Raw genomic sequence first — 15592 nt, 5'->3', positions numbered from 1 at the left:
TACAAATACCCAAATAGAAACATGATGTGTTACCCTTTAAACAAAGGCAAATATAATCGGGCGGTTTTTCAGATCATTTTATATAACACAAATGACACAACACCAGTTTGATGTCAAGACCGTACAATATGTTTCAATTCTATAAGACCATATCTTTTATTCAGAACTATAAATATTATTCATTCGGAACAAATTAATATACAGCGCATTTATTGAGTTATTTGTATGCATCGAATGCAAGGCTCGTTACCTTATCTTATTATGTTTTATATGTCTGCCTCTAATTAATGTCTGTGCATACTTAATATTATTTCAAGGTTTTGCACAATCAAACGTATCCCTGCAGTATACAAAAACGAAACGAACTAATGATTTACCTAATCAATACAAACAAAATTCAATTTATACTTTATGACAAAAACATAGATATTCAACTTTTCTTAATTAAATGTTACTTTCATATCAAATAAGTCGCCATTTTCTTTTCGTGACTTTTTCATTAAGACATGTCAATTATTAAAGGACCTTTTTGCTATCTCAATGTTTGACTTCAAATTCTAGTAACCTTGGTTACTACGACACATCTCAATGTTTGACTTCAAATTCTAGTAACCCTGGTTACTACGACACATCTCAATGTTTGACTTCAAATTCTAGTAACCCTGGTTACTACGACACATCTCAATGTTTGACTTCAAATTCTAGTAACCCTGGTTACTACGACACATACAGATTCGGAGGACAACATTTATCTTAGATAACATAATACTTTTATCTATATTTCCTTAAGAACTCATTCCACTTTTTCATATTTATTTCACTATAAAACTAGACCAATTGATACACACAAGACCCTTTAAACATAATATTTGAACAGTCATTGAATAAACCTGAGAAATTCAACATATGTTTCAAAACGAACGTTTCGTTTTAATTAAATAATGCACTTAAATAAACTGCAGTATATGTTTAATTGCAAAATTCCCAATACTTGGAATAGTATATAACAAATGTATATAAATACCCAAATAAAAAAACGGACGTTGTATCCCATTAAACAAAGGCAATACAACTCGGGTGAATTTACCAAGGAATTTATTTAATTCAAATTTTAACTACCAGTTTAATGTCAAGACAGAACAATCAGTTTCAATTCCATATATAAGACCATATCGTTTTCAAAACTTTAAATGTTATTCAATCGGAACAAATTGAAATACTGTGTTTTTATTGAGTTATTTGTATGCATCAAAATGCAAGGTACATCACCTTATCTTATTATTTCATATCTGGTTTTTTTCTTCTAATTAATGTCTGTGCATACTTAAAATTATATCAAGGTTTGTCAAATCAAACGGATCAATGTAGTATATTAAAACAAACTACTGATTGACCTAGTAATCAATAAACAAATTAAACAAATTAGTGATCATAACTTGTGTCTGGATGCCTCACTACAAAACGACATAAAGTTACAAATTTTAAATGATTTAATGCCACCTTCAAAGCTGATTTAATTTATACTTTATAACAAAACATAGACTATCAACTGTTTTCATAGGTAAATGTTCCTTTAAAATCAAAGAGTTAGCCATGTTCTTTTCGTGACATTTTCATTTACACAGTTCAAACGGACTTGTTGCTATATCATGTTCCCTATGATTTGATCTTTCAAATTTGAATGCCAAATTAGAGGTTTCCACCCACTTTCACGGTTCACTGAACATAACACATGATAGTGCGGATGGGGCATCCGTGTACTGGGGACACATTCTTGTTAAATATATTTCAGTCCAAAACTCTTGAAACGTACTATTTAAACAGTTATTGTATAAACCTGAGAAATTCAACATATGTTTCAAAACAAAAGTTTCGTTTTAGTTAAGTAATGCACTTAAATAAACTGCAGTATATGTTTAACTGCAAAATTCCCAATACTTAGAATAGTATATAACAAATGTATATAAATACCCAAATAAAAAAAAACCCGGACGTTGTATTCCATTAAACAAAGGCAATACAACTCGGGTGAATTTACCAAGGAATTTATTTAATTCAAATTTTAACTACCAGTTTAATGTCAAGACAGAACAATCAGTTTCAATTCCATATATAAGACCATATCGTTTTCAAAAACTTTAAATGTTATTCAATCGGAACAAATTGAAATACAGCGTTTTTATTGAGTTATTTGTATACATCAAAATGCAAGGTAAATCTCCTTATCTTTTTATTTCATATTTGTTTTTTTTTTCTAATTAATGTCTGTGCATACTTAAAATTATATCAAGGTTTGTCAAACCAAACGTATCAATGTAGTATATTAAAACAAACTACTGATTGACCTAGTAATCAATAAACAAATTAAACAAATTAGTGATCATAACTTGTGTCTGGATGCCTCACTACAAAACGACATAAAGTTACAACTTTTAAATGATTTAATGCCATCTTCAAAGCTGATTTAATTTATACTTTATAACAAAACATAGACTATCAACTGGTTTCATAGGTAAATGTTACTTTAAAATAAAAGAGTTAGCCATGTTTTTTTCGTAACATTTTTATTTACACAGTTCAAACGAACTTGTTGCTATATCATGTTCCCTATGATTTGATCTTTCCTATTTGAATGCCAAATTAGAGGTTTCCACCCAATTTCACGGTCCACTGAACATAACAAATGATAGTTCGGATGAGGCATCCGCGTACTGGGGACACATTCTTGTTAAATATATTTCAGTCCAAAACTCTTGAAACGTACTATTTAAACAGTTATTGTATAAACCTGAAAAATTCAACATGTGTTCTGTGTTCATTTAAACTTGCTCTTAAATGAACTGTTGATTGAAATTTTCAACTAAAATTCATTTATTTTCAATGTAATGTATCGTACATTTGGAACCGCGAAAGGAAACTTAGTTGATACAAATTGTATGACTAAAATATAAACATTAGAATAAATAAAAAATATGATAAATAAACAAAAACACGTTATAAATTTCATGGGATTTACCGTTAGCATTGTGTAATATATGTTCGATATCTAATGATCGCAATTTTTACCTTTAATCAACATATTATCATATTTGTTTTGCTTTCGGAAGACTCTGAATATTAAAAGACAACACTGTTGTTCACGATTAAACATATTTATAACAATATTGTCCTTGTAATTATAAAATCATTACAATGTATCAGACATTCATGTCACTGCGCTCAATTTGCTGAAAACACTTCCAATCTTGCATAAAATCTCAAAGGGGTAAACTAACCAACATTTGATGAAACGCCTACTGTTATCAACATAACATTTACTGCACAATGCACTGTTTGTTCAGAAATGTGTGCGTGTATTTGTAAATAAGTTCTTTAACAATAGACACAACAGTAAGGCATTTTCAAATTTCATGAATGACTAGTATATAAACATACATGTTAGTAACATTGTTAACTGTTTTATTTTGGGCTAAACGTTTTCGCAATTACAAACCTTCGCAAAAATAAATTTGCAGTAAAACGAGGATTTAGACTTTTTGTTTTCGCATTTTCAGTTCAATTGTTTTATGTATATTTCATGACTTTTTATCAGGATCTTTGCTCTTTAAATGGAGGTTACCTTGCAATCATTGAAACTGCTGAAGAAAATGTTTTGATCAAGGATCACATAGCTGCGATAGGTAATCGTATACAATTTATTCTGAATAATGTTACTGATGAGTCATTATTACAATGTTTTCGATGTATACAAATTTCATGGATGTGATGCTCAATCCCGAGTTCAACGCTCAACAAACTAGAATAATGGGTTTAACCACAACCTCACACATCCTGAAAAAGGGCAATTCTTCCTTCATCCAAGAAAAACCTTACCTAGAAAAGTATATAAATCCACAACAAGATACATAAAAAAGGCAGAAAACATTTAATATAGACTTCTTTCGTTATGTTTCCCTAGCTTTATGTTTCAAGTCCCCATTTTGTAATTTCAATCGAACACATGCAACAATATTATTTCATTTGCATGATTATCTAAATACGTCAGTAGGCGATATCTTCTCGTCATTTCAATGTACAAAAAGAAAGGATTTGATCAAGTACTCTAAAACTAAAATACGACGACACATACCTCGTTTACACATAACATTTAAAAAAGGAAAGATATAAAATTAACGTTTTAACATTGGTAAGCTATTTGGAAATCGATGCATTTTTATTTCGGAAGAAGACAGTCTAAATTCGAGACAATTTTCATCGGAATAAGATACACTTTTGAAGTTGGAAGCACATATTGATTTGCCGCTAAAACCAAGTTACCATATGTTTTTGTGTTGTTTACGTTAATACGTCTGCAATCTTCATTATTATGTTCAGTGTACTGTAGCTTTACTGTTCGGCTTAATTTTGCATTCCTGTACGTGTTACCTATCAAACTCATTACTTTGTGTCTTCTTTATCTTCTTTAAAACACATCGAAATGAGACCTAAGTATTTAACATATACAAGGATTAATTTTATCAATAATGACTTTCAGGACCAACAAAAGACTACTTCATCGGAGGTTCCGACTTAGCTACGGAAGGAAAATTTATTTGGGAACATACGGGTCTTCCTGTCAACTTGCCCGGAAGTAATCTTTTTCATGACTGGAGAACGAATCAGCCGGATAACAAGAACGGAAACCAACATTGTATTATGCTTGGATATCAAGTTAGTTTTAATTGGAACGATGCTCAGTGTGCTTATCCTAGAGATTTTATTTGTGAAAAGTCTCCAGTATACTAGTAGTACTTATGCAACATGATCAATGATTAATGTGTACATCTTCACGTGTGGTGATATGAAACCCTGCTAAAATTGTACACACTTGTTAGTTATATTAATCTGAAGATCTGTATACTTTTTGGGGATGATTCCAAATCTTTATTTTAGAGTTATTGAGTTTATGAAAAAAGGGGTTTTTCACATGTCGCGCTATATCTTAGAAGCTTTTTTTTATAATTATTGCATACATCTTCACATACTGTTACTTAATACATTAATGTAAAGATCTGTATACTTTGTCTTGATGATTCTTTAATTCATTTTTGTGTTCTTGAATTCTTATTGAGCTTCAATTTGGTATCATATAAAACATGATGTGATATAAAAACTTCCTTTCGAGCAAGAATAAGAAATGAGTAAGGATGTACTTAACATGACTTCCTGTACAGCCCCCGTGTTATTTTAAAAACATTTATTATGGGGTTGTTTCGTACGACGACGGGCGTAACATGCGCTTGTAGCTGGTTATTTTTTTTTATTTTTTCTTGACAAACATATTAGAGAAATGACGGATTGACATCAAATGCAATGCAATTTCCAATATAATCAATATTTCCAAATGGCATAACTCTTTTAAAGAATAGTTGAAATGCACTGATTTTCGAACATGGCCATACAATATTGATTTTATAAAAATTTGGCAAAAATGTATACTTGAAAAATCTAATTTACCAGGAGAACATAAAGGACAGACAGAGAAATGGATATGCGATATTTAATGTACCCTGCATTGCGTCGCGCTGTGGTGAAAAAAATATATAATAGTTCTTATTAATCTTTTTTTACATCATTGTTTGTATTGTATTATGAAAATTATTGATGTTGTAATAATTATGTCCTTTGGGGTCCATAATTGGAAATACATATCTTCTTTTTTTTCTTCTTCTTACAGTTTTTTAACAATAAAATTGTGCTGTGAGAGAAGTATTTGGATTTTAATCACAACTAGAAACCCTCTCCCACTCTCGCCCCCCCAAAAACAGCATTAAAAACTGAAGAGAAAGTATATAATTGTACAAGATTATAAAAGTGACTGCTTTTAAATCGTAATTTAGGTGGGTAATGCGTGGAATGTTCGGAGAGGTACAGAAACAACCCATAGGTGGGGTGGGGGTGTTGGGGGGGGGGGGGAGTATAAATAATATGTCCAGTCCTTTAGCTATTAATTGAATCGTTATGCCAAATCAAAAGTTTCTAAATTATGGTTAAGTTTCTCTGTCTGGGCAAAAGCATCCTTTAGCAAATTGAATATTCTCCATTATAAGATTATTTTTTTTGACAACATTAAAAAAGAAGATGTGGTGAAATTGCCGATGAGACAACTCTCCACAGGAGACAAACATAACACAGAAACTATAGGACATCGTACGGTCTTTAACAATGAGCAATTAGACCGCATCGGCAGCTATAAAAGGCCCCAACATGACAATATAAAACAATTCAATCGCGAAAACTAACGGCCTAATTTATGTACAAAAAAGAAGTTCCGTTTGGAGGAAAAGTAAGTAATTTACCTTTATCTGATGATCCAGTGAAAATAAGTATATCAAGTGCACTTTAAATCTGTTCAGGAGCCTATAAATGTTATTCAATTGCAATCAATGACCCTAATAAAAGATTTTTTACGAATAAATGTGAAATTCTAAAAAGTGACTAAAACGTGAATGAAAGGATTTTAAGGAGTATAGTAATGAAACAGCAGCGCACCAAACAAAACAAAACAAAACAACTTCTAGAGGTCAACATATGGTAAAACATAATAGACGAGTGTGTATAGTACATGTACCTGTATGTCAAGTTCTAAATGGTCGAGTCTTTAATTTTTTAAAGCCGTAAACTTTTCAACAGTCCGCAATCGTGTTTCTTGCGATCTTTCCCACTTAATACACACACAGAGAGAGGTATTTATGATTCATATGATTTAATATATTACCATTTATAGGTAGCTCTTTACAAGCAATATTTATACATCTGAAAAATATCGCCGGTAACTTGCAGAGATAACGTCGAAATTGTCTGCCAGCGACGTCGTGCATTTTAGCGCTAACGTTGAGGTTACAAAGGGGGGACTCAATTTTTAGGATAAATAGCGTTGATCATGGAATCCAGCACGGTGACATACAATGTATATATTTTTTTATTTGAGATTTGGAGAAGGCATGACAAAATGCAGTTTATGTAGAAAAATGATAAAAATGACAGTTTCAGAAACAGTTTATTTCCATATCCTTAGGTTGAAAAATAACACTTCGAGCATCTGGTCCGCAATGTCAAACAAGGCTTGCATAATTGTATAGTCATTCGTGTAGGGATTTATTTTTCCCTTATTGTGTTTTTTCACAGCTTCAGATTGAACCCGATCTTAATAATTTACGACGAAGAATATCTGCTCCAAAAAATTATGACTATTGAATAGTGCTATACTACTGTTGCCTTTTTCTTTTTTGCTTTGTGACTTGGATGGATAGTTGTCTCATTGGCACTCAAACCACATCTATTATTTACACTCAATCTGAATTGTCTAACTCATTTTGTTGGACTTAAGGATGTACTTAGTTGAGGTTTTGGAATAAGTGTCAAATGTTCGGACTCCTTGGTGTTTGTCCATCCTGGTACCTTTGATAACTAACCATACGATACAAGGTCAGATATCTTGCCCTATAACACCTTTTTATCTGTTTATGTAAGACTTACTAGCTCATGAAATGTCATTTGACCAAATTTAAGCAGATTCTTGATTTTCTTTCTTTTGTTTTGAAACCCAAATAATACCAATGCTAATATATTATATATATTCTTAAACAATACTTTTTCAGCTTAAAGTATCACTTTTGAATTCTTGATTTATTTAATTTACCTTAAACCACTTAAGTACATTCTTAAATCAGGAATGGATAATAGATTTTGCTGAACCTTTTTTTTTAAGCATTTTTGGTCAGACAACATAACAATAAATAAATAAGATATACGAAGGGAAGATAGTGGGTTACCAAATTAAGATATCACAGGCAAATGTGGCAAATGTGGAAGGCTAGACAGTTTAACTATTAACTCCCAAAGACCATTTATTAAATCAAACTGATGAATTAAATTCGTTATTTAAAGATTAAAGGATTACTTAAACTAGTACATTGTTGAAGTAAACTCATCATAGACGAACGTATTAGCCTATAGTGTCTTTCGTGAGTGTTTTCTCTATATGATTAACTTACTATTAGACTGATAATTCGACATAATAATTAAAAGAGGGACGAAAGATACCAAAGAGACAGTCAAACTCATAAATCTAAAACAGACTGGCAACGCCATGGCTAAAAATGAAAAAAGACAAACAAACAACAGCACACACGACACAATATAGAAAACTAAAGAATAAACAACACGAACCCCACCAAAAACCTAGGGGTGATCTCAGGTGCTCCGGAAGGGTTAGCAGATCCTGCTCCACATGTGGCACCCGTCGTGTTGCTTATGAGATATCAACTCCGGTAAGTAGTCTTATTCGGTAAGTCACATTCATGAAAGAGAAGGGGATTGTAGTTACGACGTAAGGAACATATCCGATATCATTTGTGAAACGGTTATTCCATAACGGTCAACCAACTCGTGATGGCGTCCGTAAAATTTACGAAGGGATGATTTCAACTTCACCATTTGGAACTCTTGGTTTAATAGCTTCCTTGTGAGCAGCAACCCTCTATCAAGAAAATCATGATAGAAAATGCAAGCACGGGAATATCGTATCAATTGGGAGATATATACCCCGTATGCAGGTGCTGCTGGAATGTTGCTACTTGGAAATGGAAAGTTCTCAATTGGAAAGCTGAAATCATCTCTTGTGACGTAAAGTTTTGTTTTTAACCGACCCGCATGATCAATTTCTAGATGTTAGTCAAGATATGAGGCCGACTTAACTGTATCTGTAGTATCCTTTATCTCTAGCTCGATTGGATATATGCGTTCCACATAGTCACCACATTTTGAATTATTTAGTGAAAGAACATCATCTATATAGCGAAAAGTAGAGTTAAAGGATATTGCTAACTTCTTATCTTTCTTCCTAAGAATTTCCTGAATGAAGTAAGCCTCATAATAATAAAGAAACAAGTCGGCAAGTAGAGGGACACAGTTTGTTCCCATTGGAATGCCGACATTCTGTTGAAAAACACGTCCTCCGAACGTAACAAATATGTTGTCAATCAAGAAATCAAGCATCTTGATAATATCAGTTTCAGAGAATTTTTTGTTCGAATCAGAGTGATATTTAACAAGGTAGGATTTATCCCTCCCTAAGACAAGATACTTGTATCTACGTTGGTCATTCTTTTTTACGAAGCAAAGCAATACCAACTCTTTCAATTTGTCTTTTAGTTTGGACTGTGGAATACTGGTGTAAAGAGAATTCTTCAAATATGTATGATAGTTTTTCATTTTCAATTTTACCTGCTTTATCATACCAAATTATAACCTAGTGTCTTTGTATAATTGTATCTCTTCTTATAATTAACTTTTTGTTGAACTAAACTGATATGTTCACAGAGTAATCGTGATAGTAAAGGAGAGTTAGAAGAAGTACGATATCATTGTATTGCTCATCTACTGTAATCATTCGTATTTACAAACTTTATAAAAACTCTTACATCAATCAAACGAATATGTAATTGCAAAATAATGAAAATATTTAAAAGCATGTGCACTTACGCTTCTCCTTATATCAGTTCATAAGATTGAACATGTTTGACCTTTGGAATAAAATCAGAGTACATGAAACCACGTGTTTGTTTCTATTTCTGATAAAGTTTTGTATAAAGTGACAAAGTTACATCTTTACGTGTTATATCTACGTGCTCTCTTCGCGTCTGTACTTACCTTGTACACCTATATATACCTTTACTCAAATAATCAGCTGATCAATTATTTTAAATTCTATAGAATAACTGTCGCATAATTTTTAAGGGTTGGATTATTATAGAGTTGAATACCAATAAAAGATTTGTATTGCTATTCAAAAGAAAATTGTCTTAAATAATTAATTTGTTACATATCGAGGTATCAGGATTACTCGTATAAAAAACTCACTATGGTCGGACTTTCATTTGATCAATCCTGACATATCGATACAATATGTAGTGAATGTCTGCTCTTTGGTCGGGTTGTTGTCTCTTTGACACATTCCTGATTTCCATTCTCAATTTTATCTAGTAGTGTCTTTGATTAATTTTGTTTTTCGATATAATCAACTTGATGTTGAACCAACCGATATATACATAGATTATTCTGTTACTGTCCATGGCGTTAACTCACTTGATCCAGTAGATGTGTTTTAATGATTTTTGACTCTGATGTTTTATAAAAAAAAAAAAAAAAAGCTGTTTTGTTAAACTACTTTTTAGAGACAGCAAGTACTCTCAACACGTACTACTGTGTTAATTTAACCTGTTGATACAATTTGAAAAGCACTTATGTAATTCAATATCTATGTACTTTGGGGGTCTTTATCTCTCTCTAATTGTCTTTAACATCTGTTTAGAATGCACACATAACTGTTTTAAAAACAGTAATTTTATAATTTTATAATTTTTAATGAATAAATTTGGTGTTTTTACTGTCTTCTGATTGGTTAAAATTATTAGTTTTATTTTCAATGTTATCAATTTTGATGGCGACGCGCCCACTCTGACGTTGTGTATTCGTACGCTAACATGTGTGTACGTTGTCATTGTTAATATGAATAACATATAAAAAGTTCTTTGACCCTTATTTTTGATAGAAATTTATTTATAATGAATGGCAATAATTTATTTTGATTTTATTGAACCATGAAACTAATTTTTGACTCTTCACATTTTACATAATCCGCTTCGCGGATTATTCAATGTGAAGAGTCAAAAATTAGTTTTATGGTTCAATAAATTCAAAATAAATAATAGTCATTCACTAAATAACACAAATAGCCACAGGTTATATTTATTGATTATGTTAAATCAATGTCTAACAATATCTATATAAATAATTATGTAGGTAACAAGCTAATTAAGATATAATACAGTGATTTACTAATGGTTTCTTTTATACACAAATTATGGCATGTTTTTATAATATTTATTTTTTCTTTGTATTTTTTTTTTTTTATTTGTAAATCCAATACAAAAAGAGAATGTCCCATGGTTGTGTTATAACATAGAGACTATAATGTATAGGCGATGTTTTGTCATCTAAGAACATTTACTAAGGTCAAGGCTTTTCATTTTTTTTTTTAGAACATCCGTGATTCAATCTTTCTGATCCAAAATTTAAATGTAATTGAAATGTAATTGTCAATAACACACAATTTTGGCTATGTAACTCATTACGTTCAATTACTTGTAATTGAAAAAAAATCCTAAATTACACATTACATTCAATTACTTGAGAAACAGTCTATTACAATTACATATTTCAAGTACCCCATGTTTGGTCTGAAAACATTTTTTTTGCAAAAAACATTATACTCTTTCTTCAGATATCGTCTTCAATTCTTATGGGGAAACCTATGTCACCACTTTAACTCGTGTTTTACCTTTACTTATTTATCCAATTTTAAACAGCAAAGTTTTTTAAATATTAAAAAACTCAGTTAGACTCCAATTTTTTCATTTTAACATTTGGGGTAAAGAAACACCGGGAAACTCTTCATATAATACAATAATTGAATCGGTATTTCCATATATGAAATATACAATGAAAAAGGATGAATTTAAAGAAACATGACGTCCACAAAAATTTCCCTATTATCGATGAACAATAAAATTGTGCCACCGGCATCCATTTCTCTATATAAAGTAAGCATGAACTTGTGTCAGATTGTTTTAAATTTGTTGAAAAGAAAGCACGAATTATTCATATTATTGTCAAAAGGTTCTTAAAATGTTGAGAAATCAAACAACCATCTGTTTTTGATAGAAAAGTTAAGCATGAGTACAAGTTAGGTAACCTCATTATAGTATTTTGGGTCGTTTTTGAGATAGGGTAAAAACAGTTTATCATGATCTGTATGGATTCAAAATTTACCTTTCGGAAAAAAATATAGTGTTTACGGATACATCTAAAAAAATTACCATCGACTGGAAACCTTTGTCTATTGGGTACTGTTTCTTTACTTTTGCGGTAATCATGGTAATGTTAAACATAGAAAACAAACAGAACAGCCAATAGCTAGAAGACTCATAATCCATTGTTTATCAGAGGTTTCGATTTTACCGTTGCTTTTGGCAAGTATATTGATATCTGATAATTTGCAATTAGTGTTTATGATAAAGGTTAATCTAAAAATGACTTAGATGCTTGAAAAGTGTGAAATTTTATTTTAACGGCTATTTCAAATCTGCAACATACATTTAGAAAAAGGAGAGATTGGAAGTTTATTTTTTCTTATTACCCTTATGTTCTTCGGTAGAATTAACATATTTCTTTTCTGATAATTTTTGAAATGAGAACTGAATCAGAAACATTGAATAACAATCACTAATTTAATGGTTAATATTGTTCAAGGCCAAGGGAAATTATCAAAGTTGTGGATCTATTAACAGGTCGGGACCACTACCTTATATGGAAATGCATAAATTAGCATACTTATGTTCTCGCACATGTAATTGTTTATTTACATGTGACGCAATTTATGTTTACCTAGGTTTTTGACCAATCCACTAAATGAGTCACAATGCATGATGGACTACTACGTGTTTACAATCAACCAAGAACACGTGTTATTTACTGAAATACAATTTTTTTTTTTCGTGCAATGCGGGATTCACAATTTCGCTTAGTTTTTCATTTTGTGTATCCTCATTTATAGTTCGTGATATAAAGTATTACTTCCATGCTCAGATTAACTAAGAGAAAAAAGGGTTTGAATAACCCGATATATAGCCATTAACATGTTTGATGATGGCACAGAGATTTCATGTATTTGTCCACCAGAAGCAACGAAACAACAGCGAAAAAACACAAGTACCAATGAGACAAACTTACTGGTGTAAAGTAAGCGTCGATAACAGCCGGTGCTGATATTCAAGAGTACAGCAATGTTCGTATAGATATTTAAAGGCAAATGTGGGATCCTTAAATTTTGTGTTCGTAAAAAAGGCGAAGAAATATTTACATACATGGCAGTGTTAACAAAATCTATAAGTATTTTTTTGGTCACATTTCAGTATATGGGACTTCCAAACTGTTCCCTTTTTTTTTAAGGTAGTGAAGTCAGCAACTGTAGTTTCAGTTTGTTCGTTTTTTAACGGGCTCGGACATTTACCAAACTGAATAAAATCATTACAGCTGATTTCTTAAACCTGCAAAGTAAAACTTTGGTTTGCTTGCTTGCTTTGTTTGTATAGTTGTTTATACAAGCTTTGAAAATAAGATTGATATCTTTAAACAATATATATATATATATATATATATATATATATATATATATATATATAGGCATAGTTTAACTTGTATATTTTATATTTTGTACAATATACAAACAAAGCAAACAAGCTAACCAAAGTTTTGCTTCACATGCATTAGGAAATAAGCTGTAATGATTTTATCCATATGTATGTGCGACAAGGTGGAAAATTTAATATGCTTTGAGAAAATTTCAGCGTTGGATCTATAATAAAAATAGAAGATGTGGTATGATTGCCAATGAGACAGCTGTCCACAAGAGACCAAAATGACACAGAAATTAACATTTATAGGTCACCGTACGGCTTTCAACAATGAGCATAGTCAGCTATAAAAGTCCCCGATATGACAATGTAAAACAATTCAAACGAGAAAACTAACGGCCTTAATTATATAAAAAATAATGAACGAAAAACACATATGTAACACATAAACAAACGACAACCACTGAAATACAGGCTCCTATACAATATATTTTTTTTGATGGGATAGATTTCTTGTCCTTTTATATATTTAATTGGGCCGGGTTTTTTTTTGTGTTTTTTGTTTGGATTGTTTTACACAAGTAATTTTTGGGTCATTAATAGCTTACTTTTCAGCATTGGACCTATGATTGCTTACTTTACTAAATTATGTCTTTGTTGGAAAGATATCTCATTTGGCACTCATACCTCATCTTCTTATTTCTATATACAAAGCACGTTTTAGAAGAAAACAATAATAGGTAATATGGCACCCACTATGATCCAGAGACTTTTAATATTGGAGATATTTTACATATGTCAACAGGACAGCAGCCGAACGATAAAAAAAACTCTGAGGTATATTTTGTGATAAAATTAGCAACAAACGGATATTATCGATGGATGAAACTATAAAAAATGTATTGAGCTATATACCGTACCCGCTCAGTGGCGGATCCAGGGGGCGGGGGTTCTGGGGGATGAACCCCCTTTTTTTGGACGATCAGTGCATTTGGATGACAGCATGTAGTTGGAACCCTCTCCCCTTTTGTCCAGGGTTAGGACCCCCCTTTTTAAAATGACTGGACCCGCCCCTGCCGCTTTCGTAACACTTCATTTTAGCATACTGAATATTATGATGTTCTTACTATTAGTTCAGGTCCTGATAAAAAAATACACATTCAGTACAGAAAGAAGTGTTTCAATGAAAGTTTCGTGTTTTTCTAGGCAGAAATGATTTTGAAATGCCATTATACAGGTTTAAAAGAGCTCAAATGATTTTCTTACTGGACAGTGGTCACTTCATTGGATATTTCACTGTGTCATGTCGTGAAATTAATGCAGATTCAATTCATAACAATGCACAAAACCGGCTCAACTACTTCTGCAAGGCGAAAAAGAAAGTCGAATCGTGAAGCCAATAAACAATATTTTTTTAATCTGAGCATGCAAATTGAAGATTACATTATATATTTTACATTAAATATATTTGCAGAATGAAAACTTTGGTAATGAGAGTCCCAGACAATAAATTAGTTGACTGTTTTCCCACTAATTCCACGTGTTTTAAGTAGTAGTTTACTCGTAATAGCCCACAATGCATTGTAGTTCATTGAGTCGATTGGTAAGTTTTTCAAGGCCATATTGGCCTTGTGTTTTGGAAATTACTATGCAAATATATTCTGACGTCAGAAAATCTAGAGTTCTCGACCTGAATAAGAAGCAACTACATGTATATCAGTGCATGACAAACAGGCAGAAACTAAATACCAAGTAGAATGAGCCTACATGTAAGGGACTTTAAAAAGCAGCATATAAAGTAAGGGAAGATACATTAAATGCAATAAGTATGACGTTTTGTCGTCTTAATTTATACAATTACCATTTTATAATTATAAATGTAATTCGACAAGGAAAAACATAGTTATACAAATTCAACAATATCATACTGATAATTAACGATATTCGTAACAAACTTCTTATAAAATTCTCTGAAAAGATCATATAAACGTTGTTTTATAAATAATGTTGGGAAGATTTTCAGTTCAGTCGTCTCTTAATAAACCACGATCGATTGACATTATATAAAAAGACGCGTTTAGGACACACTTATAAAATAAGGCGTGAATAATCATATGTGTTGTCACCAAAAACAAAACTATCAACATATGTAAAGGAAATATTTTAAATAGATACACAGTGTGATAGGTAGGATTGTATTTAAACATTTAGAAGATTGCAATCAAATTTGAAGTGCCACTGAGTCATGCTGTTCTCAAGAATTGTATTTTATAGTTCTATCGTCTTTTGCTCTGTTTTTCAATTTCATTTCCCTAATAGTGTTAAAAAAATTTCCTAAGCTACAAATGTCGAAA

Source organism: Mytilus galloprovincialis, chromosome 12, assembly GCF_965363235.1.
Source record: "Mytilus galloprovincialis chromosome 12, xbMytGall1.hap1.1, whole genome shotgun sequence".
NCBI classification, from domain to species: domain Eukaryota; kingdom Metazoa; phylum Mollusca; class Bivalvia; order Mytilida; family Mytilidae; genus Mytilus; species Mytilus galloprovincialis.
The sequence above is the reverse complement of the archived record's forward strand: the minus strand, read 5'-3'. Positions refer to the sequence as shown.